Here is a 26490-nt window from a genome sequence, read left to right on the forward strand (position 1 = left end):
ACGGATGCACGCTAAGACCGTAGGATCCTACGCAGTGCCGTAGGAGACCGCACCGCCACTTCCCAGCAAATTAGGGACACTGTTGCTCCTGGGGTATCGGCGAGGACCATTCGCAACCGTCTCCATGAAGCTGGGCTACGGTCCCGCACACCGTTAGGCCGTCTTCCGCTCACGCCCCAACATCGTGCAGCCCGCCTCCAGTGGTGTCGCGACAGGCGTGAATGGAGGGACGAATGGAGACGTGTCGTCTTCAGCGATGAGAGTCGCTTCTGCCTTGGTGCCAATGATGGTCGTATGCGTGTTTGTCGCCGTGCAGGTGAGCGCCACAATCAGGACTGCATACCACCGATGCACACAGGGCCAACACCCGGCATCATGGTGTGGGGAGCGATCTCCTACACTGGCCGTACACCACTGGTGATCGTCGAGGGGACACTGAATAGTGCACGGTACATCCAAACCGTCATCGAACCCATCGTTCTACCATTCCTAGACCGGCAAGGGAACTTGCTGTTCCAACAGGACAATGCACGTCCGCATGTATCCCGTGCCACCCAACGTGCTCTACAAGGTGTAAGTCAACTACCCTGGCCAGCAAGATCTCCGTATCTGTCCCCCATTGAGCATGTTTGGGACTGGATGAAGCGTCGTCTCACGCGGTCTGCACGTCCAGCACGAACGCTGGTCCAACTGAGGCGCCAGGTGGAAATGGCATGACAAGCCGTTCCACAGGACTACATCCAGCATCTCTACGATCGTCTCCATGGGAGAATAGCAGCCTGCATTGCTGCGAAAGGTGGATATACACTGTACTAGTGCCGACATTGTGCATGCTCTGTTGCCTGTGTCTATGTGCCTGTGGTTCTGTCAGTGTGATCATGTGATGTATCTGACCCCAGGAATGTGTCAATAAAGTTTCCCCTTCCTGGGACAATGAATTCACGGTGTTCTTATTTCAATTTCCAGGAGTGTATTATTTGCATTCTGCGACGCACTTTCACCAGCCTCTGTCCTTTGTTTCGACCGCCGTTTTGATTCTGGTGTGTAATGATGGTTCCAGGATCCATAGACGTCGCAAATCAGCACAAAAAGCCTTGCGGATTGCGATTAAACATCGTCAGATGTCGTGTTGAGATGCTGTGCTGGATGCGCTTTCGGTCGACTCTGACCAGTGGCGGCACGCACCTCGCACACAGCTTCTTCATAGCCAATTCTCCATGCAGAATATTACGCAGTCACTCAGTTAAGATGCCTACAGTCTTAGAAATCTTACGAAGTCTTGTTCGGCCATGTTGCATTACCATGTCATGGATTTTGTCAATGGTTTTGTTTGTGGTGACCTCAAACGGATGGCCCGAACGCGTTTCGCTTCCGTGCTTGTCCGACTGCATTTAAAACCATTAATCGAAAGTGAATGGTCTTTAATGATGGTGTAGAGTCCACCTGAACTTCATCCAATCCTGTTTTGATTTGTACAGCAGTCCAACCCTCCAGACGAAACTCGGTTTTCTCCATTTTTAGTCGCAGTCGACTCACTGACCAATTCACTGAGCATTGTTGAGATTCTTGATACGATCCTTCGAATAATCAATCTTATTAACCGCGAAGTCGCAATAAAAATGTTCCATTTTATCATGCAAATGTACGAGAGCTATCAAATAACTCTCGTAATGCAACCCAAGTCACCGGATACTTCTGTTTGGGGAAAAATTAAAGTCGACATCAAAATGAAGGAAACAGGAAGTACCTGACCCTTGAAGCTCCAGAAGTTCAGCTTCTGTTAGAGTTTGCAGTCACTATCACTTCATATCCATATACATCTACATGAGTGCTCTGCAATTCACTCTTGACTGCCTGGCAGAGGGTTCATCAAAGCGATTTCGCACCATTTCTCTACCGTTGCACTCTCGAACAGCGCGCAAGAAAAACGGACACTTAAATATTTCCTCGCGAGCTCTAATCGCTATTATTTCATTACGATGACCATTATTCCCAACCCAGGTGGGCGCCAAGAGAATATTTTCGCATTTGGAAGTGAAAATTCATGATTGATATTTCGCCAAAGTGTCTCGCCACATCGGAAAACGACTTTGTTTTAATGACTGCCACACCAACTCACCAAGCATTTCAGTGACACTCTCTCCCCTATTTAGAAATGATGCAAAACGAGCTGCCCTTCTTCGAACTTTTTCTACGTCCTCCGTCAATCGTGTCTGATGTGGAAACCACACCGCACAACAGTACTATAGTGAGGACGGAAAAGCGTAGTACAGTCAGTGTCTTTAGTAGTCCTGCTCCATTTTTTAAGTGTTCTCCCAATAAAACAGTCTACAGTTCGCTGTCCTCACATCATTTTGTATGTGAACATTCCACATTAAGTTGTTGGTAACCTTACGCCTATACGATTACGTGGTGACAGTTACTGAACTGTATGAAATAAAATCGTCATAACTTCTGAATGCGTTGCGTTGGAACGTTAAACCAGCACGGTTGCCCGCAGGGCATGATGGGAATTAGTACGCGCCTTGTTGTCTGCCGTTTCCAAGTGAAAATTTCGCGGTACAGCATAAAAGTGACGCATTTGGGGGACTGACAATCCACATTCCGCCATCGAGAAGTTTCTTCACCCTTAACAGGTGACTGGGTGGTGTGCAGTGTCCGGTCATGGAATAATCGGTGCGACATTCCTTGGTGATACGGTGACTACCAAATGGTACGTGTCGATTGTGGAAGATGATTTCATCGCCGTTATCCAAAGTGACCCTGATTTCGACAAGATATGGTTCGTGCAAGACACAGCTCGTCTCGTCGAAGCAGGAGAGTGTTCGATGTCCAGGAGAAGTATTTTGGGGATCGCATTCTGGCTCTGCCACTGGACTCAATTGGGCACCATTTTCTCCGGATCTCAACACATGCGACTCCTTTTTGTGGGGCTGTATTACAGACAAGGTGTACAGCGATAGACCCGAAACCATTGCTGAGCTGAAAACAGCCGTTCAGGACGTCGCCGGCAGCATCGATGATCCGAACCTTCAAACGGATCACGCAGAATTTCGCTATTCATCTGCGCCGCATCATAGCCAATTGAACTGACAGCCTTTGGGTTTGTGTGGTTTACCGTTAACCGAAATTTAACGGACTCTTTTTAGTATTTATGTGGACGATGTAACACCATAGCTCTAATGCTGTACTGATTTATTTTGCTTTTGTTTCATTTAATGTTACATCATTGAGCTTCTGTAAATGTGTTTGTCTGAATCGATAACATAAAATTGTATACTCCTTTCTTTGTACAAACTTTGATATCATGGTTTGGTTCAATGCAAAGTAGTGTATCTGTCATTTAAATACTTTGTCCCATTTGAAGGGAACAAAACATACTGTATATAATTGCAATTTTGTGTGAATAATTTTTTGTAAAGATGTCAATATGTGTAAATGTTTTGTTTTATTTAATGCATTTGGTTGCTGTTATGTAAATTGCTGATCTTCACTTAGGAATCTTAGTAATTTTGTGTATAAGAGGTAGTGTGGTTCCCCTCGGGAACGGAACTGTGTAGCGCGCGCAAATTGTGGTTGGCCTAGGTGGAAAAGGTGGAACTGATAGTCAGTCGAGGACGAGCAGTCAGTCGGAGGCGAGCTACGAGTCGGACACGAGCTACGAGTCCGTGCACTGCCATGTAAAAGATGCGTGTTATGCTGATTGCGAGAGAGGCTTTTCCTGCTTCTTTCCAAGGCCTCGGATGGATGGATAAATAGCTGGAACTATTCTGGAGTTTGTATCTATCATCGCCACCAAGAAATGCCAAAGTTCAGCAATTCTGCCTGCAATTCCACCTACCAACATGCAGTTGCCACCACATTGCGCAATCATTGCAACGTAATACTATAATAATGTACAGTGAAGGATCAGCTTAATGGATGTGTTATTGTGCTCAAATATAAGGTAATTTATATCTGAATTTATGTACCTACCTTGACTTTTCTCCTCATCATAACACCTCTCAGGGTCCTCTCCGTTTGAACTAAAGTGATATCCGAGTGTCCTTACTAAAAGAAATTAAAGCATAGAGTTTTGCTAACTAATGCCTCTTGAACATAGTGAAGAGAAAGTTAAAGTTAATATGGCAAGAGAGTGAGTTAAAGTTAATGATGCTTGCTGAAATAATTTTCCTAGTAAAACTGCTTACTTGTGTGTTGTTGCCAACTTCAAATTAAAATTTCTCAAGACTGAGGCTTATAAAGTTTTGCTTAGTAAATGATCACATTACTGCCTGTTGTTAATCGTAGAAAGTGAGTCAGTATCTGACTTAAATGTTAATTTTTATGTCTCACGGTAGTAAAAGTGGAAAACTGCATAGTAGGAAATTATATGTTCATGATTACTAAGTGTTTGTCTCTCTTGTGTGCATATTAACAGTATAAAGACCACTCAGTTTGTGTAAGCCCTGAAAGTGATGGTGTTTTTCTGTACGTGTTATAATTTTGCAAATAGTTTGTGCTGTTCCAACTGTTAATTTCAATCTTACCGTAAGCCCACATCTCGTGGTTGTGCGGTAGCGTTCTCGCTTCCCGCGCCCGGGTTCCCGGGTTCGATTCCCGGCGGGGTCAGGGATTTTCTCTGCCTCGTGATGGCTGGGTGTTGTGTGTGATGTCCTTAGGTTAGTTAGGTTTAAGTAGTTCTAAGTTCTAGGGGACTGATGACCATAGATGTTAAGTCCCATAGTGCTCAGAGCCATTTGAACCATTTTTGAATCTTACCGTAAACATACGAGTGTGTCAGAGTTCATTGCACTCGTGTGTGGCCAAGTATAGGTTGTGTTTATCCATTAAAGTTACTAATAACTATTTTCTTGAACGAGAATGTTAATCATTCTCTTGCCTAGTTAGGCTGGCGACCGTTTTCGTTATCCATTAAACAGTGCAGATAAACAAAATTTCGTTTGTTACTGTTCAAATATTTACGTAATTCTGACTTTCATTTCCGATAAGCCACCTCCGTCAGGTACAACACGGCCAACTTAACAAACTTCCTCCCAGAGGGTAACACTGCTCTGCTGTTTTGTACCATAATTGCTTTCACAAAATAGTTTTATGTCACAACCTGTTTCTAGCATTGAGGTTATGGTGCAGTAGTAACAGCAGACAGGAGTGTTATAACGACCTCAAAGTTTTCGTTATTTAGCGTGACAATTGCAACTTTTGACACCATTCCGATATTTCGTCCAAATTATTTTGCGATTGGTTTTGACCATCTGACGACATTACTAGATCTAAACGGGAGTATTGTCTACGAACAACCTTAGAGGACTGCTCAGGTTATCTCGTAAATCATTAATGTTTACGACGAACAGCAAAAAGCCTATAACACGTTCTTGGCGAACTCCCTGTATCACTTCTTTTTTGCTCGATAGGTTTCCGTCACTTACCACGAGCTGTGACCTTTTTGAAAGGAAGTCAAGAATCCCAGTCGCACAACTGAGACGACATTTCACAGGCGCGCAATTTGAGTACAGGCTGCTCGATAATAAGGAGAGCAATTTCATTAGCGTTCCAGCCGACGTATGCTGCGGTAGCACAAACTTCAAGTGGAAATGCTTCATAGACCAACAGCTTTAGTCGTTCTCGGAGTTCTGTGGCAGTGACGGTCAGAAGCCGGTGGCGTAGCGTAGCTGGCGGTGATCCGCTATACCAGGGGCGGGCAGGAATTCTGCACGTGTGCGGTGCACATGCACGTGTGCAGTTAACAGGTGTTCTGCGTGCACACGGGGGCAAGCTGGCCACCCGCTTTTCTCCCCTCCCCCCAATACCGTCTCTCCGCTTCTTCGTCTGTAATGCGTTTTGTTTCCTGGCCTGCTTTATTGAATGAAGGAATAAGGTTAGTAGGAGTGCTTGAAAGTAATCATCGTTTGAAAGAATTCCTATTACCTACGAGACGTTTTATTTAATTATCACAGATGGAGTTTACAATACGTTTAATGTCTGGAACAATATTTCTACATACAGACAAACGCAAACAGTTACGCAAATTTTCATTACTGATGTTTGCTCTTAACCGAGACTTATTAATTTTCATAACAGAAAAAAACTCTCATAAACGTATGTCGAGCCAAACATTGACATTATCTTCGCGGCTTCACGATGGAGACGAGGAAACTTGCTGTGGAAAGTCGGGATAAAAATCTCTCACACGTCTTGCCAAAAGGAACCTGTCTCTGAGACGAGAATTACGCTGTAGACCTATTAATTCCATTTGCAAACTGGGATGAATATCATCTACAGAAACAGCAGATTGTCTCGAGAACTATTCAAAACCTTGGGGTAAGTAAGATATATCCCCAAATCGCTTGAGAAATTCCTCTTTTATTGCACTAAGAACGGCAACATACTGAAATTTATTATAATGGCGTTCAATATTAAACTTCAGCTGACCAGCGAGAATACTGTCACATATTATACATTTCCAATTTCCCGTTTTTGCACAGAGAAAAAATGATTCTCCCATTCCTTTTTAAAAGATAGCAAATCTCCAATTCTCCGTTTCCTTGATTCACTCTGCATTTTCCGGTTATTGAAATTCACTACGTAGTGGTCGCTTCGCTTCAACGTCCGCAGCTTAGCCTGGAACTACACTGCGGCAACCTGCCGGCTGCCGCCACTGCCCCGTTTGACGACTGCACGCGAGCAGCACACGTGCAGCGCTGTGTGCTCATGAGCCGCGTGCAACGTTTGCCCGCCCCTGTGCTATACGGAGGCGGCTATACTTCGTGGATGGTCATACCTTCCTACGCTACAGTCACCGTGGCATAGACATCGGTGCATTCAGCCGACGACTGACACCCGGAGGCGGTCGATATTTTTAAATGAGTAGGGGCACTGTGCAACCGATCTCATCGTCCGAACGTACAGACGTCGGGCAGCAATCAGTGAAGTTGGAATTAGTTCGTTTTCTACGTTCGGATAGGCCGGTGTTCTGACACACAAAATATCGACTGTGAGCAACTGATAAGCTTAATACAAGAATGGAGACATCCGTGGGGTCCTCAGAATGAATGTAGGTCTGAATCTGTGGACTGAAATCGCAGCTATATTGGAAATTTTAGGCGTAAATTATAACGTGAAAAAAAATTGTTTGTTCAAATGGGGAGGGTGTCGTATATTATGCTTAAAGTTACAGTGGTGTAACTGATTTTGGTTGTGGTTGGTAGGCGTTAGCTGTCTACGAATTATTATTACTGCTTACTGGCGTTTTTATGGTGGTAGCGTGGTGACCTTGTCTAATGAGGTGGTTCTGAAATGTGGTGTATGTGTTTCCACTTAACCTTATTCTAGAAATTGTGTTTGTCCTTCACACATATACTGAATTACAGCCATTGATGGTTAACCGTCATGCGTCTGTTTTGCTGAATTTATTTAAGGCTATGCGAAGTTTTTATAATATTCCATTTCTCTTTCACTTCTCGTATGTAATAAAGCGTTCCTCTTTTCATCTCTGTCACTGATAAAACCTGTCTGGTTATTTTAGTAACTAAGGAGAGTATAGAACGCGCCACTTCTTTCTCGAGACAGATAAAGCTGTCTCACCTGTGTTCGGAGGCTTTTTACTAACAGCCCGCATCTCGTGGTCGTGCGGTAGCGTTCTCGCTCCCCACGCCCGGGTTCCCGGGTTCGATTCCCGGCTGGGTGTTGTGTGCTGTCCTTAGGTTAGTTAGGTTTAAGTAGTTCTAAGTTCTAGGGGACTGATGACCATAGATGTTAAGTCCCATAGTGCTCAGAGCCATTTTTTTCTTTTTACTAACAACATCCGGTATGCTGCACTCGCCTCCAACCACAAAGGCGTGCTGTCATCCACCCCGCCCAAAGAGGCTAAAATCTGATCTCCATGACAGAATACATTCTACCCTAACCTCGTTCCCCACAAGCTGCTTTGGACTGTACCCCAGTTAAAGTCACTGAATGTCACGATCATCTTTGTAACCACTATTGGCATTTTGCTTTGTCCGCCCCCGGTAGCTGAATGATCAGCGTGACGGATTGTCAATCCTCTGGTACCGGGTTCGATTCCCGGCTGGATCGGGGAATTTTCTCCGCCCAGCGACTGGGTGTTGTGCTGTTCTCATCATCATCCTATCATCCTCATCGACTGTACATCGCTGAAGTGGTGTCACATTGAAAGACCGGCACCCAGTGAACTGTCTGCCCGACGGGGGGCCATATGAATAAATAAATAAGAATTTTGCTTTTGTCCACAGCTGAGAACGTGTTTGGAATGTATCGCCACATTGCCTCAGTCCTGTTCTACATCTACATAAATACTCTGCAAACCACCGTACGCTGCATGGCGGACAGTACCCTGCACCACTACTTGCCATTGCTTTTCCTGTTCTACTCCTTATGAGCCCTAGCTTCTCGTATCTTATCTTCGTACTGCTTACGCGCAATGTATGTTGGCCCCAGTAGAATCGTTGGCAGTCAGGTTTAAACGCAGGTTTTCTAAATTTTCTCAATAGTGTTTCTCGAAAAAGAACGTCGCCTTCCCTTCAGGGATTCCCATTTGAATTCATGAAGCACCCTACCGGTAACAAATCTAGTAGCGCGCTTCTGAATAGCTTAGATTTCCTCCTTCAGTCCGACCTGGTACGGATCCCAAACACTCGAGCGGTACTCAAGAACAGGTCGCACTAGACTCCTGTATGCGGTCTCCTTTACAGGTTGTAGCCTCCCAACAGTAAAAAATAAGTATAGCATTCACATTCAGTGTATCATCCCAACAGTTTGTTATTCTGTAACCTCGCAGTAACAACCTAACTAACCTCCCAATAAAAAAAACTGGCTCATATATATATATATATATATATATATATATATATATATATATATATAACCTTTCAATAATTAACTAACTGTGAATCTAAACTGGTAAATTTTGGACGCCAGCAGTGCTGCGTCATGCCCCTGAAAGATCATTCTGAATAAATTGAAAATTCTTACCTCAATGAAGTCGCCGGATAACGCGTATATATTTGCTACTCTAAGAAATTTTTCTGTCACAGCCAAGTGCTATGCTGGCCGCTAGATTTGTCATGTACAAAATGAAACAACTGATTTTTCTTTACGATAATTGGGATGACCATGGATTGCAGAAATTAGTAAATTAGTAAACTATTTAAATTGAAATCAATGATTGTCAAAAAATTTAATTATATAAAAAAGATTATTATTAAAAGATTTTTTGAAAAATTTACATGGGACTTGAAATAACAATACTAAAAATTTAGTTGTAACATACTACATATGCGCACAGCTGCTTTTACCTTATGCTACATCGCTCAGGCACCGCCAAAGCTCCCCACGACCGGCTCTGCCAACTCCATACACCCGACTGCTAGCTACTATTTACTCCTACTGCCGAAGCTACAACTACTATTGCTGCCGGCACTGCCCTCTGGTCTGCGATTCTCTTATAGCTTACATATCACAGGCAGCGCGTGAGCAATCCATCGAAATCACATCTGCCCGAGTGCGCTAGCAATAAATTCCACTAAATTCCTTTGTCATGCACCTCTTACAAGGTGAACCTCTCTTTCCTAAAATTCTACCAATAAATTGAAGACGAAAATTCGCCTTCCACCTCATATTGCTTTGAAATATTACATCCAGATATTTCAACGACTTCACTGTGTCAAGCAGGATACTGGCAACTGTATTCTGTATTCAAACATTACATGTTTGTTCTTCCTACTCATCCGCAGTAACTTAAATTTTTCCAAATGTAGGGTTAATTGGCTTTTATCACACCAACAGGAAATTTTGTCAAAGTCGCCTTGTATCTTCTTACAGTGACACTACTTGGACACCTTGCCGTACATCACGGCATCATCAGCAAATAAAAGCTGATAGCTGCTCACTTATACAGGGTGTTACAAAAAGATACGGCCAAACTTTCAGGAAACATTCCTCACACACAAATAAAGAAAAGATGTTATGTGGACATGTGTTCGGAAACGCTTAGTTTCCATGTTAGAGCTCATTTTAGTTTCTTCCACCTACGCTCAATGGAGCACGTTCTCATGATTTCATACGGGATACTCTACCTGTGCTGCTAGAACATGTGCCCTTACAAGTACGACACAACATGTGCTTCATGCACGATGGAGCTCCTGCACATTTCAGTCGAAGTGCTCGTACGCTTCTCAACGACAGATTCGGTGACCGACGGATTGGTAGAGGCGGACCAATTTCATGGCCTCCACGCTCTCCTGACCTCAACCCCCTTGACTTTCATTTATGGGGGCATTTGAAAGCTCTTGTCTACGCAGCCCCGGTACCAAATGTAGAGACTCTTCGTGCTCGTATTGTGGACGGCTGTGATACAATACGCCATTCTCCAGGGTTCCATCAGCGCATCAGAGATTCCATGCGACGGAGGGTGGATGCATGTATCCTCGCTAACGGAGGACATTTTGAACATTTCCTGTAACAAAATGTTTGAAGTCACGGTGGTACGTTCTGTTGCTGTGTGTTTCCATTCCATGATTAATGTGATTTGTAGAGAAGTAATAAAATGAGCTCTAAATGGAAAGTAAGCGTTTCCGGACACATGTCCACATAACATATTTTGTCTCTTTGTGGATGAGGAATGTTTGCTGAAAGTTTGGCCGTACCTTTTTGTAACACCCTGTAAACATGGTGTAAATTTTAAGTTGACAAATCAGAATAACTCGAAAAATAAGCTTCACACGAAAAAATATGTAGAATCCAAAGTTGACTATTTTCGAGGGGGAAATCTGATGATGCTAAAATTAGCCCACCACCCCAGCTCCCTGGGGGTGAGGTGAGAGGCAACTTTAAAATTTCAAATAGTAACTCCCAGTTTTTATTGCAAAAACAGATTGTACATAAAAAACTACGTACATTTTGTCTTAAACATTTGTTTTGATTCTTGGTAGTTGGCGCTGTAATTCAAGAAAATCCATTTTTTAATGGAAAATGGTTACAGATAAATAAAAAATGAGTTCACTCGTTAGTAAGTAGGATGTTTGGTTAGTTAGTTAGTTAGCTAGTTATCTAGATGATTTGTTTGATAATTAAGAGTTGTGTGGCCTCATGACCACGAAACAAGCAAAACTTATCCGAATGTGCGGAAAAAATTCATACAGTATTTGGGCGAACATTCGTAAAACTAATTCCTCTCTCTCAAACCCCACTCTATGGGGAGAGAGGGAGAGTTTTAGTTTTACCGACTCAAAATTTACGAAGTAAATAAGTATTTTTTATTTACCCGTAACCATTTTCCACGCAAAAATAACATGGATTTTCTTGAATGACAGAACCAACTACCGAGAATCAAAACAAATGTTTAAGACAAAATGTACGTAGTTTTATATGTAGAGTCTGATTCTGCAATAAAAAATGGGGGTTACCGTTTGAAATTTTAAAGTTGCCTCCCGTCCCACCCACAGGGGACTGGTGTGGCGGGCTAATTTTAGCATCAGTATATGTCCCCCTCCAAAATAATCAACATTGCATTCTACACATTTTTTCGTGTGAAGTTCATTTTTCGAGTTATTCTGGTTTGTCAGCTTAAAATTTACACCCAGTATATATAACATTTGAAGGACAGGGTGGGCAGCGATCTGCGATTGTTTGCTGATGATGCCGTGGTGTATGGCAAGGTGTCGAAGTACGAAATAGAGTGACTGTAGGAAGATACAAGGCGACTTAGGCAAAGGACTTACATATGTACGGGGAGAGAGAGAGAGAGAGAGAGAGAGAGAGAGAGAGACAGAGACAGAGACAGAGACAGAGGGGTCCTATGACAGTTTCCTGGGGCATGGGGCACTCCTGACGATATCCTTGTCTCTGAGAACACTCGCCGTCGACGACAACATACTGGGTTGTATTATTTAAGAAGTCAACAAGCCACTTACATATCTGTGAACGTATTCCATATGCTCGTACCTTCGTTAACAGTCTGCAGTGGGGCACGGTGTCAAACGCTTTCCGGAAATCTAGAAAGAAGGAATTTCCCTGTTGCGCTTCATCCACAGTTCTCAGTACATCATGTGAGAAAAGGGCAAGCTGAGTTGTACACGAGCGATGCTTTCTAAAACCACACTGATTCGTGCACATAAGCTTCTCAGACTCAAGAAAGATTATTATATTCGAACCGAGAATATGTTGAAGGACTCTGCAGCAAGCAGAAGTTATGGATATTGGTCTGTAATTTTACAGGTCCATTCTTTTAACCTTCTTATATACTTATATAGTGTTTACTGTCCGAAATTAATTTCTCAGGATGACTGTTAAATCAAATGGTCGGGCATGAAGTAGTTTAATTAATTGTTTTTTCTTTTCATTTCAGGTAAGTTCTCGTGGCCTGCGATTGCTCTGGAAAGTACCAGTCCTCGTATGCAGGTGGTAAGTTTTCGAGAATGAGACTTATGCTCTTAAGACAAAATGTATTTGAAACTTCCTGTTGTTGAAAGCTCGAAAGAGCAGCTGAACGGAATGGACAGTGTCTTGAAAGGAGCGTGTAACGTTTGTATTAGCACAAACAGAACAAAGGGTAAGGGACTGTAGTGGAATTAAGTAAGACAATTCTGAGGGAATTAGATTAGGAAATAATACACTAAAGGTAGTAGATGAGTTCGCTATTCTAGCTGAAGTAGAGAGGATAAAAAACACTGACAAAAGCAAGAAAAGCATTTCTGAAAAAAAAAGGAATGTGTTAAGACTGAATATAGATTTAAGTACACAGAAATGTGTTCTGAAAATATTTGTCTGGTGTGTAGCGGTGTCTTAAGGTGAAATGTGAATGGTAAGTAGTTAAGTCAAGAAGAGGGTAGAAGCTTTATACATGTTGTGCTACAGAAAAATGCTGAAGGGTAAATGGTTAGAATGAATAACTAATGAAGAGGAATTGAATCGAATTGGTGGAAAAACAAATTTATTGCACAAATTGATTAAAAGAAGGGGTGGGTTGATAGCTTGCCTCAAGAATTCGTGAGTTGTACAGAGAGCTCAAAGGTTGATGACGACAGAAAGGCACAAATGTATCTAGGTTCCAGTAGCTATGCAGAGACGTAGAGGGTTGTCACGGACTTGGAAAAGAAGAGCAAAAATGCAGTCTCCTCATGCTGTTATTGTTCGCTCAAATTTTAAGTCGAATGAAGCCTTAATGGTCCTTGCTTTTGCAGTATACGCCGGCCGCTGTGGTCGAGCGGTTCTCGGCCTTTCAGTCGAGAACCGCTCTGCTGCTACGGTCGCAGGTTCGAATCCTGCCTCGGTCATGGATGTGTGATGTCCTTAGGTTAGTTAGGTTCAAGTAGTTCTACGTCTAGGGGACTGATGCCCTCCGATGTTAAGTCCCATAGTGCTTAGAGCCATTTGAACCATTTTGCAGTGTAGACTAACCCTTTCGAAAGATTACAACTATTAGTCACTCCAGTGGTTACAGCGGAGCTCTCTGTAATTTTATTGCGCAGTTTTGCTTCTCATCTGTAGTCCAGAAATGTATACTTTTCAGAGGAAACTTTCGGGAACAACAGAGCGAACAGTTTGGCTCTGTTACATTTATGGAGACTCGACCGTTACTTTATACACACACACACACACACACACACACACACACACACACACACACGCACACGGAGGCCTAGTTAGCGCTGCCACAGCAAACAGCGGTCGGTGCCGTAATGTTGGCGAACCTGCTTGTCGACTGCGCGCGGCCATTGTTTGCCGGCCAGCGATATTAACTCCGCAGCGCGCGGACGCCATGTTGACGAAACTGTCACTAGTACCCGAAACAAACAAACAAACAAACACAGGAAAATAAAAAAAGCGCACTGAAAAGCGGAAAAAGAGTGGGAGAGGGGGGGATGGAGGGTGGATTCGGCAACAGAGAGGGCAGCTGATCCCTTCCCGAACGGTCGTGGTGCTCCGGCCGAAAACAGTTTGTTCAAATTTGCCATTTCGCCGGATATGCGCGTGAGTGGCAAATAATCCCGTTGCATTTAAATGTAATCTCGTTTGCAGCCGTCGCCTGTAAACAGGTCGCGGGCAGGGCGCCATCAGTGGCCTGTACATATTCGCCACAGGGCCTCGTCTGTCGGTGTGCGTGTTTTCTCTCTGCATATCCTACTTTGTCATACAGTCAACAACAGTGACGGCGCACTGGGGAGTTGGAATTGCATTCTCTCCACGAACTGCAAATTATTTACCCTTTCTTACAATTTTTCCCATGCAGCGTGATCTTAGATATGGAAATAGATGACAGAGGGATAGAGAAACAATTAAAATCGCTCAAAAGAGGAAAGGCCGCTGGACTTGGTGGGATACCTGATCGATTTTACACATAGTACGCGAAGGAACTTGCTACACCACGAAGATGACGTGCTACAGATGCGAAATTTAACCGACATGAAGAAGATGCTGCGATATGGAAATGATTAGCTTTTCAGAGCATTCACACAAGGTTGGCGTCCGTGGTGACACCTACAACGTGCTGACATGAGGAAAGTTTCGAACCGATTTCTCATACACAAACTGCAGTTGTCCGGCGTTGCCTGGCGAAACGTTGTTGTGATGCCTCGTGTAAGGAGGAGAAATGCGTACCGTCACATTTCCGATTTTGATAAAGGTAGGATTGTAGCCTATCGCGATTGCGGTTTATCGTATCGCGACATTGCTGCTCGCGTTGTTCAAGATCTAATGACTGTTAGCAGAATATGGAATCGGTGGGTTCAGGAGGGTAATACGGAACGCCGTGCTGGATGCCAACGGCCTCGTATCAATGGTGCAAATGGCTCTGAACACTATGCGACTCAACTTCTGAGGTCATCAGTCGCCTAGAACTTAGAACTAATTAAACCTAACTAACCTGAGGACATCACACACATCCATGCCCGAGGCAGGATTCGAACCTGCGACCGTAGCTGTCACGCGGTTCCAGACTGAAGCGCCTTTAACCGCACGGCCACACCGGCCGGCGGCCTCGTATCACTAGCAATCGAGATGACAGGCATCGTATCCGCATGGCTGTAACGGATCGTGCAGCCACGTCTCGATGGTGTCGTTTGCAAGACAACAACAATCTGCAGAACAGTTCGACGACGTTTGCAGCAGCATGGACTATCAGCTCGGATGCCGTGACTGCGGTTACCCTTGACGCTGCATCATAGACAGGAGCGCCTGCTATGGTATACTCGACGACGAACCTGGGTGCACGAATAGCAAAACGTCATATTTTCGGATGAATCCAGGTTCTCTTTACAGCATCATGATCGTCGCGTCCGTGTTTGGCGACATCGTGGAGAACGCACATTCGTCATCGCCATACTGGCGTATCATCCGGCGTGGTGGTATGGGATGCCATTGGTTACACGTCTCGGTCACCTCTTGTTCGCATTGACGGCACTGTGAACAGTGGACGTTACATTTCAGATGTTTTACAACCCGTGGCTCTACCCTTCATTCGATCCCTGCGAAACCCTACAGTTCATCAGGATAATGCACGACCGCATGTTGTAGGTCTTGTACGGGCCTTTCTGGATACAGAAAAAGTTCGCCGGTCGGAGTGGCCGTGCGGTTCTAGGCGCTACTGTCTGGAACCGAGCGACCGCTTCGGTCACAGGTTCGAATCCTGCCTCGGGCATGGATGTGTGTGATGTCCATAGGTCAGTTAGGTTTAATTAGTTCTAAGTTCTAGACGACTAATGACCTCAGAAGTTAAGTCGCCTAGTGCTCAGAGCCATTTGAACCATTTGAACAGAAAAAGTTCGGCTGCTGCTCTGGCCAGCACATTCTCCAGATATCTCACCAATTGAAAACGGCTGGTCAATGGTGGCCGAGCAACTGGCTCGTCACAATATGCCGGTCACTAATCTTGTTGAACTGTGGTATCGTGTTGAAGGTGCATGGGCAGCTGTACCTGTACACGCCGTCCAAGCTCTGTTTGACTCAATGCCCAGGCATATCGAGGCCATTATTACGGCTAGAGGTGGTTGTTCTGGCTACTGATTTCTCATGATATATGCACCCAAATTGCGTGAAAATGTAATCACATGTCAGTTCTAGTATAATATATTTGTACAATGAATACCCGTTTATCATCTGTCTTTCTTTTTGGTGTAGCAATTTTAATGGCCAGTAGTGTAATTAGGAATACGAACAGTTCTGCATTCTTAGGATGGCGCCAATATTGATAAAATCACCCTAGCAAGAGTTTTTTTCCCCTGTAGAGGCGTTAAAGGTAATGTAGTAGATCTCACCCCACATTTTCGTGAACGTATTGACTGCGACTCGTGGGTCACTCTTCCGTCGAAAGCCGGTGATAGTACATGTGCCAAGATGTGAAATCCTTGTTATTTTTGTCATCAGCTTGTGTGCTATGAACTTATGAGGAGGTACACTTGCATAATTATCCGCAATGGGTGTTTTGCTGCTGCCACTGTGCGCTCTTGTAGTCTTTACAGTTTTTTCGCCCCTGGCTCCTGTCGCTCCTTGTGTAGGAAAGGGTGAGATACGCAAAAAAGGAGAGAGGGGGAGGAGAGGTGCCAGTAGCGTGTCTCGGCTTTCATTTGGAACCGAGGCGGGGAGTCCGCGCCCGCAGATAGGCGCTTACGACTTCCGCTCAGCTTCTCGCCCTGAATGCCCGCCGGTCTTTTTCGCGTGTCGCGCCAGCCCCGCTGACGCGTCAGATACCGCGGCGGGAGCGTGCGTACGGGAGCCCGCGGGTAGGGGCGGGTGGGAATGGTGGCAGCCCTGCTCGCCGCGGGAGCAGCCGCGCGTTAAAAACACTTTGCCGGGTGTCGGGGGTTGGGGTGGTGTAGCGGGGGTAGGTTGAGGCGGCAGCAGCAGAACTTCACAGACCAGTGAGCCGTGTGCTGTCTCCCCCCACACCCACGCACGTGTCTGGGCAGAATGCGGCGCGGCGTATGTGACTCTTGGCGACGCCCACTGCTGCCAACATCACACACTGAGATGCAGGTGCTTACGTGGGCCTGCATGTGTTTGGTTTCTGAGGATCGCGAATGCAGTCTTCTACAGGTTATACTCCGCGAACCACTGTGAATTTCAAGGCGGAAAGTATTGTTAATGTAGCATATACGAGGGACAGTCAAATGAAACCATAAATTTGTAATAACAAACCGAAATTTCGCACCCGCATCCTGTAACTTGACATTGTAATTCTGTCAGAAACAGCAAAGGACTTGGAAGAGCAGTTGAACGGAATGGACAGTGTCTTGAAAGGAGGGTATAAGATGAACAGCAACAAAAGCAAAACGAGGATAATGGAATGTAGTCGAATTCAGTCGGGTGATGCTGAGGGAATTAGATTAGGAAATGAGACACTTAAAGTAGTAAAGGAGTTTTGCTATTTGGGGAGCTTATGATGGTCGAAGTAGAGAGGATATAAAATGTAGACTGGCAATGGAAAGGAAAGCGTTTCTGAAGAAGAGAAGTTTGTTAACATCGAGTATTGATTTAAGTGTCGGGAAGTCGTTTCTGAAAGTATCTGTATGGAGTGCAGCCATGTATGGCGTGAAATATGGACGATAAATAATTTAGACAAGAAGAGAATAGAAGCTTTCTAAATGTGGTGCTACAGAAGAATGGTGAAGATTAAATGGGTAGATCACTTAACTAATGAGGAGGTATTGAACAGAATCGGAGAGAAGAGAAATTTGTGGCACAACTTGACTAGAAGAAGGAATCGGTTGGTAGGACATGTTCTGAGGCATCAAGGGATCACCAATTTAGTACTGGAGGGCAGCGTGGCGGGGAAAAATCGTATAGGGTGACCAAGAGATGAATACACGAAGCAGATTCAGAAAGATGTAGGCTGCAGTACGTACTGGGAGATGAAGCAGCTTGCACAGGATAGAGTAGCATGGAGAGCTGCATCAAACCAGTCTCTGGACTGAAGACCACAATAACATCCTGTAAGCTGCTAAGCGTGTTACAAACAGCGTGCAGAATGGCCTGTAGGTGGCAGCATAGTGCAGATGCATACATACCGTTGCAGTATCAGTATAAAGATGGCCGCCCCACTTGCGACTTGCACCAGGGAAGAACAGCGTTCTGTTATTCGGTTTTTGCGTAGTGAAGGTATGAAACCTATTGAAATTCATCGGCGAATGAAGGTTCAGTATGGCGATGCATGTTTGTCACAGCAGCAAGTCTACGAATGGAGTAGAAAGTTCGCAAATGGTGTGACTTCAGTGGAAGATGCTCCTCGTCCAGGTCAAGCACGAGTTGTGCCTCCACAGAACATTGCAGCAGTTGAAGCCATAGTAAAGGAAAACCGCCGAGTGACACTGAATGACATTGCAGCATGTTTACAGATTGATCACGGGTCAGCACACCACATTGTGCAGGATGTGCTCCAGTTTCACAAAGTGTCTGCAAGATGGGAGCCACGGCAGCTGACTCCTGAAATGAGAGAACGACGTGTTGATGCTTGTGAAGAACATCTTCGGCACTTTCAACGAGAAGGTGATGGCTTCCTTGCAAGAATCGTTACTGGGGACGAAACCTGGGTTCACTTCCACCGACCGGAAACGAAGAGAGCGAGCAAGGAATGGCGCCATTCCTCATCACCAAAACCAAAGAAATTTCGAACAGAACCATCAGAAGGGAAGGTTATGCTGACTTTCTTTTGGGACGAAAAAGCCGTCATTTTGGAGCATTACACGCTTAGAGGGACCACTGTCACCAGTGCATCTCACACCGATCTCCTAAAAAATAATCTGCGGCCTGCAATCAAATCAAAGCGACGTGGGTTGCTGTCAGCAGGTGTCCCTGCCCGTACAACAGTTCAACGATCACAGACCTGCATTTTGAGCGTCTTACTCATACACCATACTCACCAGACCTGGCCCCAAGTGTTTTCCATATGTTTGGACCACTCAAAGACGCAATGGGAGGAAAGAAGTTCCGTTCTGATGATGAGGTACGCCACGCGGTGCATGAGTGGTTGCACGGACAACCGAAATAATTTTTTTCTAAAGTAATTTATGCACTTTGTAAGCGCTGGAGGACTTGGATTGAGCGTGGGGGAGATTATTTTGAAAAGTGATATAGCTTTGTACCAATTCTGCAGAATAAATAATATTAAAAAAAATTAAGGTTTTCATTTGACTCACCCTCGTAATAACAAGTAATATCAGGAATCCCTCAAGATTCGGTTTTCGGTCCTGTACTCTCTCCATTGTGACGCTTGGCTAGATCCAGTGTTGCCAACAGACAGAGCTGCAGGTTATAATGCAGACAAGTAGTCTTTAGGAGTATCGTGAATCCAGTTACATACATTCCATACTCTGTAATTAATCATGGCAGAGGATATTGTTACTGTGCCATGTATTAATGAGTGGTGGTATTACGTACGCCCCAAGTTTCAGTATTGGGTCCTACACTCCCAGTGAACACCAATGAATTGTTACCTCTTCTGTGCTACTATTAATAGCACATATATGTTGATCACGTGTCGCATTTAAGAGCAAAACCAATAACCTGGGAGACATCTATCGAGAATTTCCATTCTGCCCAGTGTGCATTGTCGAAATTGGCACAATACATGACGTCGAACTCCATTCCATCCTTACCCCAAGCAGCCCTGGTTGATTATTTTAGGCTCATTACCCCGAAATATCGAGAATACTTACCATTTTTAATCCTAAATTGCTCAGTTACCAACATCTCTCCCTCAGCAAAATGTCTGGGATTAATAATTGGTGAAAATTTAAACTGGGCTAAACACGTCCTTAAAATGTGCAAGAAGGCCTCAGCATCTCTCCATGCCCAACAAAAATAAAAAAGCTCTTCCCTTTGTAACTGAACAATAAAGTTCTACATACGTTTCTAGTTCCAGTTGTAGATCGTTGATTACAACAATGTTATCTTACAAGGTCCTTCTCAGTAAAGCTCAGTGTACTTGGAACTAGTGATAAACGGCTGCTTTTGATGTATCTGATAATATTTCAGCATCATATTTCAGGCAGCTATGTCCCCTATGTGCAAACAAGCGCAGAGATTTCTACATGCTGTGTCTCCTCTACCGTCGTACCATCATACACAGCTCCTCATATTCCTCCTCGGCGTTGACTGTCATGACTGAACTACATATCAGAAATTCCTATCAGGGCAAAATCCTTTGCGCACCATTACATCGCTCAGCCAATTTCCGAAAGTACTGTCCAATAGCAAGAATCCCAACATGGATTTACCCCCCTCACTACACCACAGAACTGAACAACAGCCAGTCCCAAATACAACGAATCCCACACCTACTAAAACAACAAAAATGTTTACTTTTGTTTATGTACACAGTCCTTATCCCATTATAGCTAAGTATGCTTTTTTACAGCCAGATGTTCCTTGAAACTTCCTGGCAGATTAAAACTGTGTGCCGGACCGAGGCTCGAACTCGGGACGTTTCCCATTCGCGGGTAAGTGCTCTACCGATTGAGCTACCAAAACACGAGTCGCGACCCGTTCTCACAGCTTCAATTCTGCCAGTACCTCGTGCTTGGGTAGCTCAGTCGGTAGAGCACTTGAAGGGCTTATTTCAATAGTGGTAAAAGTCAATTTTTGTTCATTCTGAGATACAGAGTCCTAAAGTTAAATCTGCCGTTGAGATACCAGAAATAATCAAGTATATATACTTGAATATTTCTGGTATCTCAACGGCAGATTTTTCAGCTCTCATTTAACTTTAGGACTCTGTATCTCAGAATGAACAAAAATTGACTTATACCACTATTGAAATAAGCTCTTCACTTGGCCGATAAAGGCACAGGTCCCGATTTCGAGTCTCGCTCCGGCACACAGTTTCACCCTGCCAGGAACTTTCATATCAGCGCACACTCTGCTGCAGAGTGAAAATTTCATTCTGCCAGATCTCCCTTATTTCCCGAAGCTCTTAGCTGGTACAGTCTGCCGAAATTTCCCTTCCATAGAACTCCCCATCACAAAAATATCACTTCTGCACTCCCATAGACTTAGTCTGCATCTGCTGCTATCACTATTGTTGTTGTTGTTATTATTATTATTAATTGTTTGCGAACCCATGGTATTATGGCAATATTCAGTATAAAATTTGGGTAAATGTTCTCGAACTTTCGGCCGAGTTTTCCTATGTTGTGCGATTGCTACCAGCGTCTTTATACAGGCGCACTTCCTTCTGTGACCCGTATGCACCAAGCCCCACGGAACAGAACGTTTCTGCGGTGGGTGGTGGTAGCTGGTGGCGTGCTGATCCTGGTTCATGTCAACACTGTGGCTGGGACACCTTTTTTGTATTTGAGCGGACGTGGACGTCAGGGAACGACAAGGTACCTCCCGTCCCCGTCTACATCGTGAACTCCATGTTTTCATGGATGTTGTTGATGTGGTCCAAAAGTTTGCCAGTATTGCCCTAATAATTCGCAATCTGCCGTTTAATTTACGAATAATGGAACCTATGTGATCGTCCAACTTCACAAATCTACAAATTTGCTGCTGTGAAATATTTCCATTTTCCTACAGGGTGTTTCAAAAGTGACCGGTATATTTGAAACGGCAATAAAAACTAAACGAGCAGCGATAGAAATACACCGTTTGTTGCAATATGCTTGCGACAACAGTACATTTTCAGGCAGACAAACTTTCGAAATTACAGTAGTTACAATTTTCAACAACAGATGGCGCTGCGGTCTGGGAAACTCTATAGTACGATATTTTCCACATATCCTCTGATATTTTCCACATATCCTCTGAATGAAATTACCCGAAACCTTTGACAACGTGTCTGGCGGAATGGCTTCACATGCAGATGAGATGTACTGCTTCAGCTGTTCAATTGTTTCTGGATTCTGGCGGTACACCTGGTCTTTCAAGTGTCCCCACAGAAAGAAGTCACAGGGGTTCATATCTGGCGAATAGGGAGGCCAATCCACGCCGCCTCCTGTATGTTTCGGATAGCCCAAAGCAATCACACGATCATCGAAATATTCATTCAGGAAATTAAAGACGTCGGCCGTGCGATGTGGCCGGGCACCATCTTGCATAAACCACGAGGTGTTCGCAGTGTCGTCTAAGGCAGTTTGTACCGCCACAAATTCACGAAGAATGTCCAGATAGCGTGATGCAGTAATCGTTTCGGATCTGAAAAATGGGCCAATGATTCCTTTGGAAGAAATGGCGGCCCAGACCAGTACTTTCTGAGGATGCAGGGACGATGGGACTGCAACGAGGGGCTTTTCGGTTCCCCATATGCCCCAGTTCTGTTTATTGACGAAGCCGTCCAGGTAAAAATAAGCTTCGTCAGTAAACCAAATGCTGCCCACATGCATATCGCCGTCATCAATCCTGTGCACTATATCGTTAGCGAATGTCTCTCGTGCAGCAATGGTAGCGGCGCTGAGGGGTTGCCGCGTTTGAATTTTGTATGGATAGAGGTGTAAACTCTGGCGCATGAGACGATACGTGGACGTTGGCGTCATTTGGACCGCAGCTGCAACACGGCGAACGGAAACCCGAGGCCGCTGTTGGATCACCTGCTGCACTAGCTGCGCGTTGCCCTCTGTGGTTGCCGTACGCGGTCGCCCTACCTTTCCAACACGTTCATCCGTCACGTTCCCAGTCCGTTGAAATTTTTCAAACAGATCCTTTATTGTATCGCTTTTCGGTCCTTTGGTTACATTAAACCTCCGTTGAAAACTTCGTCTTGTTGCAACAACACTGTGTTCTAGGCGGTGGAATTCCAACACCAGAAAAATCCTCTGTTCTCAGGAATAAACCATGTTGTCTACAGCACACTTGCACGTTGTGAACAGCACACGCTTACAGCAGAAAGACGACGTACAGAATGGCGCACCCACAGACTGCGTTGTCTTCTATATCGTTCACATCACTTGCAGCGCCATCTGTTGTTGAAAATTGTAACTACTGTAATTTCGTAAGTTTGTCCGCCTGAAAATGTACTGTTGTCCCAAGCATATTGCAACAAACGGTGTATTTCTATCGCTGCTCGTTTAGTTTTTATTGCCGTTTCAAATAGACCGGTCATTTTTGAAACACCCTGTACATGAAGAGGTAGCTACAGTCATAGTACGTGGTGTACGTCTATCAAAAGCGTAACCGGATATTACTTGCCAACACACTACCCTAGAGCGCACTTGATATTCTTTCAGTGTCTGTAGATGGCTCTGCATCCAGAACAACAGGTAACATTCTCCTTATTGGGAAAGCGTAGAGTCAGTCACTCATAGGAACGTGTTTAATTAGAACTTAGGTTCAGGTGATCGCTGTTTTCTGAGTACTCGTACACTATTTTGTCCCAAGCAGATTATCCTACTTGACATGGGAATATATTCTTGGGTTGTGATGATAATAGGTAAGATCGATTCTACTTCCTTTTCTGTAGAATAGTGCACCTTGTTCTGTTCTCCACCCGTGTAAAATACTTAACCGGCCAAAAGATTAGCAGTAAATTAAATTTGACAACGCAGTTAATTCATGTGCCAGTTCTCTATACAGGTCGATGAAAATTTGGGAGCCACTTTATACTTTGCAGCCAGCACCTAATTGTCGTACACCTTCGCGTAACGTAATCGTCCTATGGTTTCATATGCCCAAATTGTCGTATGTCTTCCAATAATCTACTCGTCCTCCGTTTTCACATAAAGTAATCGTCCTACATTTACATATGTCGCAATCATTCAAAGTCTTTGTACATCCTGATCGTCCTGTGTCTTCATAAACCCAAATCAGCCTGTGGCTTTGCACAGCTTAATCTACTGTGTCCTCAGACAGCTCAATTGAAGGGCTCTGCGAAGGAAGTGCTGCCTATTGTATGTTTGATTAAACTCAAAGACAGGAACATAAATTCAGTAACACAAAAAATAAATAGTAGAAACCTCTTTCTAGCTGCACATCTGATGAAAATTGTTACCAATATGTGGTGCACTCGAAAAGAGAAGAGACAGTTTGATTAGACTAATCCTTACCACATTGTTGATGTCGCTTGACTAGGGCCTCCCGCCGGGTAGACCGTACGCCGGGTGCAAGTCTTGCGATTTGACGCCACTTCGGGGACTTGCGCGTCGATGGGAATGAAATGATAAGGATGTGGTGTCACCGCCAGACACCACACTTGCTAGGTGGTAGCTTAAATCGGCCGCGGTCCATTAGTACATGTCGGACCCGCGTGTCACCACTGTGTGATCGTAGACCGAGCGCCACCACACGGCAGGTCTACAGAGACGGACTAGCACTCGCCCCAGTTGTACGGACGACATTGCTAGCGACTACACGTACGAAGCCTTTCTCTCATTTGCCGAGAGACAGTTAGAATAGCCTTCAGCTAAGTTAATGGCTACGACCTAGCAAGGCGCCATTTGTACCATTGCATGTATCTCAAGATAGTCTCACTTGTATCATCAAGAATGCTGTATACCAAAGGACGATATAAAAGTTAAGTGTTCTAGTAGCTACGTTCTTTTCTTTATCACATTCATTACGAATCCTGTTCCAGACTCCGCGCCAGTCGGCGAGTGTGTACGTGTGCCCTCTCGGCTACCCGTCACTGTGGACTGGCTGCCTTGTCAGTCCACTACAAAGGACATTACAACACGCAGTCCCTGAGCGCAGAAAATCTCCGACCCAGCCGGGAATCGAACCCGGGCCCTTAGGATTCGTATTCTGCTGCGCTGACCACTCAGCGCCGGCCGGTGTGGCCGAGCGGTTCTAGGCGCTACAGTCTGGAACCGCGCGACCGCTACGGTCGCAGGTTCGATTCCTGCCTCGGGCATGGATGTGTGTCATGTCCTTAGGTTAGTTAGGTTTAGGTAGTTCTAAGTTCTAGGGGACTGATGACTTCAGAAGTTAAGTCCCATAGTGCTCAGAACCATTTGAACCATTTTTTGACCACTCTGTTACCGGAGGTGGACCCTTACCACATTGAGTGTTAGCAGTCTCTTCAGCCAACCTCTCCACTTTCTCTACGTATTCATATACCCTAATCGTCCATTGTCTTTGTGCACCTTAATCGTCCTATGTCTTTGCATAACCTAATCATCGTCTGTCTTTGTATACCCTAGTTGTTGTATGTCTTCACATATCCTAATCGTCATATGTCTCTCTATATAATGATTTTGCTATGTTATTACATATCCCAATCGTTAAATGTATCTTACGCTTATTGTCTTATGTCTCCTTTTCCTCCACTCTTTCTTCTTCCTTACTGTACATTCTTTTACTCTACAATCATCCTTCTTTTTTTGCAGCTGACCTTCCTTTTTCTCCCTTTATTCTCCTACTATTACTTCTGCAATCTCTCTGCTCCTTCATGTATCCGTCTACTCCTTCTCTGATTGCCCTACCACATGTCTAACTCTTGCTCTTCCCCTTTACACCTCCTCCCTACTTACTTCTTCTTTCCTCATCATGCACCTTCTTCCTCTCATTCTCGTTCAACTTCTTTTCATCCTGTCCTCTCCTTCCTCCACATTGTCATCTCTTATTCCTGATCATCCTTCTCGTTTGTCCTTCTTCTTGTCCTTCCTCCTCTTCCATGTTCCTTCCTGCTCCATCTTCCCTCCTCCTCCTCCTCCTCCTCCTTCTCCTCCTCATCCTCTGTCTTCCCTCCTCCTCCTCTGTCTTCCCTCCTCCTCCTCTTCCTCTTCCTCCTCCTCGTCCTCCTCCTTCCTATTTCTACTGCTACTAGTATTAGTGCCAGATCATAATTGCAGGCTTTCTTTCCTTCACCTGTTCTTCGCCATCTTCGCCATCCTCCTCCCCATCTTCGCCATCCTCGTCCCCATCTTCGCCATCCTCGTCCCCATCTTCGCCATCCTCGTCCCCATCTTCATCTTCCCCGTCCCCATCATCATCTTCCTCCTCCCCATCTTCGTCCACCCTCTTCTGCCCGTCGCCATCATTTCCTTCTCCTACACTCCTCACACGAAACGGCTGTGTTTTCATATATTGCGTTTAGATCCGTCTTAATTTCTGTTGTCCACTGGATGGTATAATATCACTTGCTTCACTGATGATTTTTCAACCATTTTTTTTCTAAATGTCCTCGTGTGTATATTTATAATTGCATTTGTTGTTGCTCACAGCTTTTCCATCCCTCTCCCACCTGTAGTATTCAACATCCTGATGGCCAAGTAGAGACCAGAGCCGAGAGCACAACCACTGCACTTGCTTTGCTGACTGACCATTAGCCAGGCAGGTCGGGACATGACGTGCTCGCCGTCTAGACGCCAGACTGACCGAGCGTCGCTCGTCCCACGCTCAGAACAAACACAGCCGCGACGTAACTGGCGTGGCCGGAGCTCGCAGCATGTAGCACGCAGCCAGCCACTTGCACACCAACGGCCGCCTCTAAATGCCGGCAGAAACCCTACCGCTGCTACACAGCGCAGCCACGCTCCATTTCCTCCCGGCCGGCACGCTTCCTGCCGACTAATTAATTAATTAACTAATTGCTCCGGCGGCGGAAGC

This window comes from Schistocerca nitens, chromosome 12, assembly GCF_023898315.1.
Source record: "Schistocerca nitens isolate TAMUIC-IGC-003100 chromosome 12, iqSchNite1.1, whole genome shotgun sequence".
NCBI classification, from domain to species: Eukaryota; Metazoa; Arthropoda; class Insecta; order Orthoptera; family Acrididae; genus Schistocerca; species Schistocerca nitens.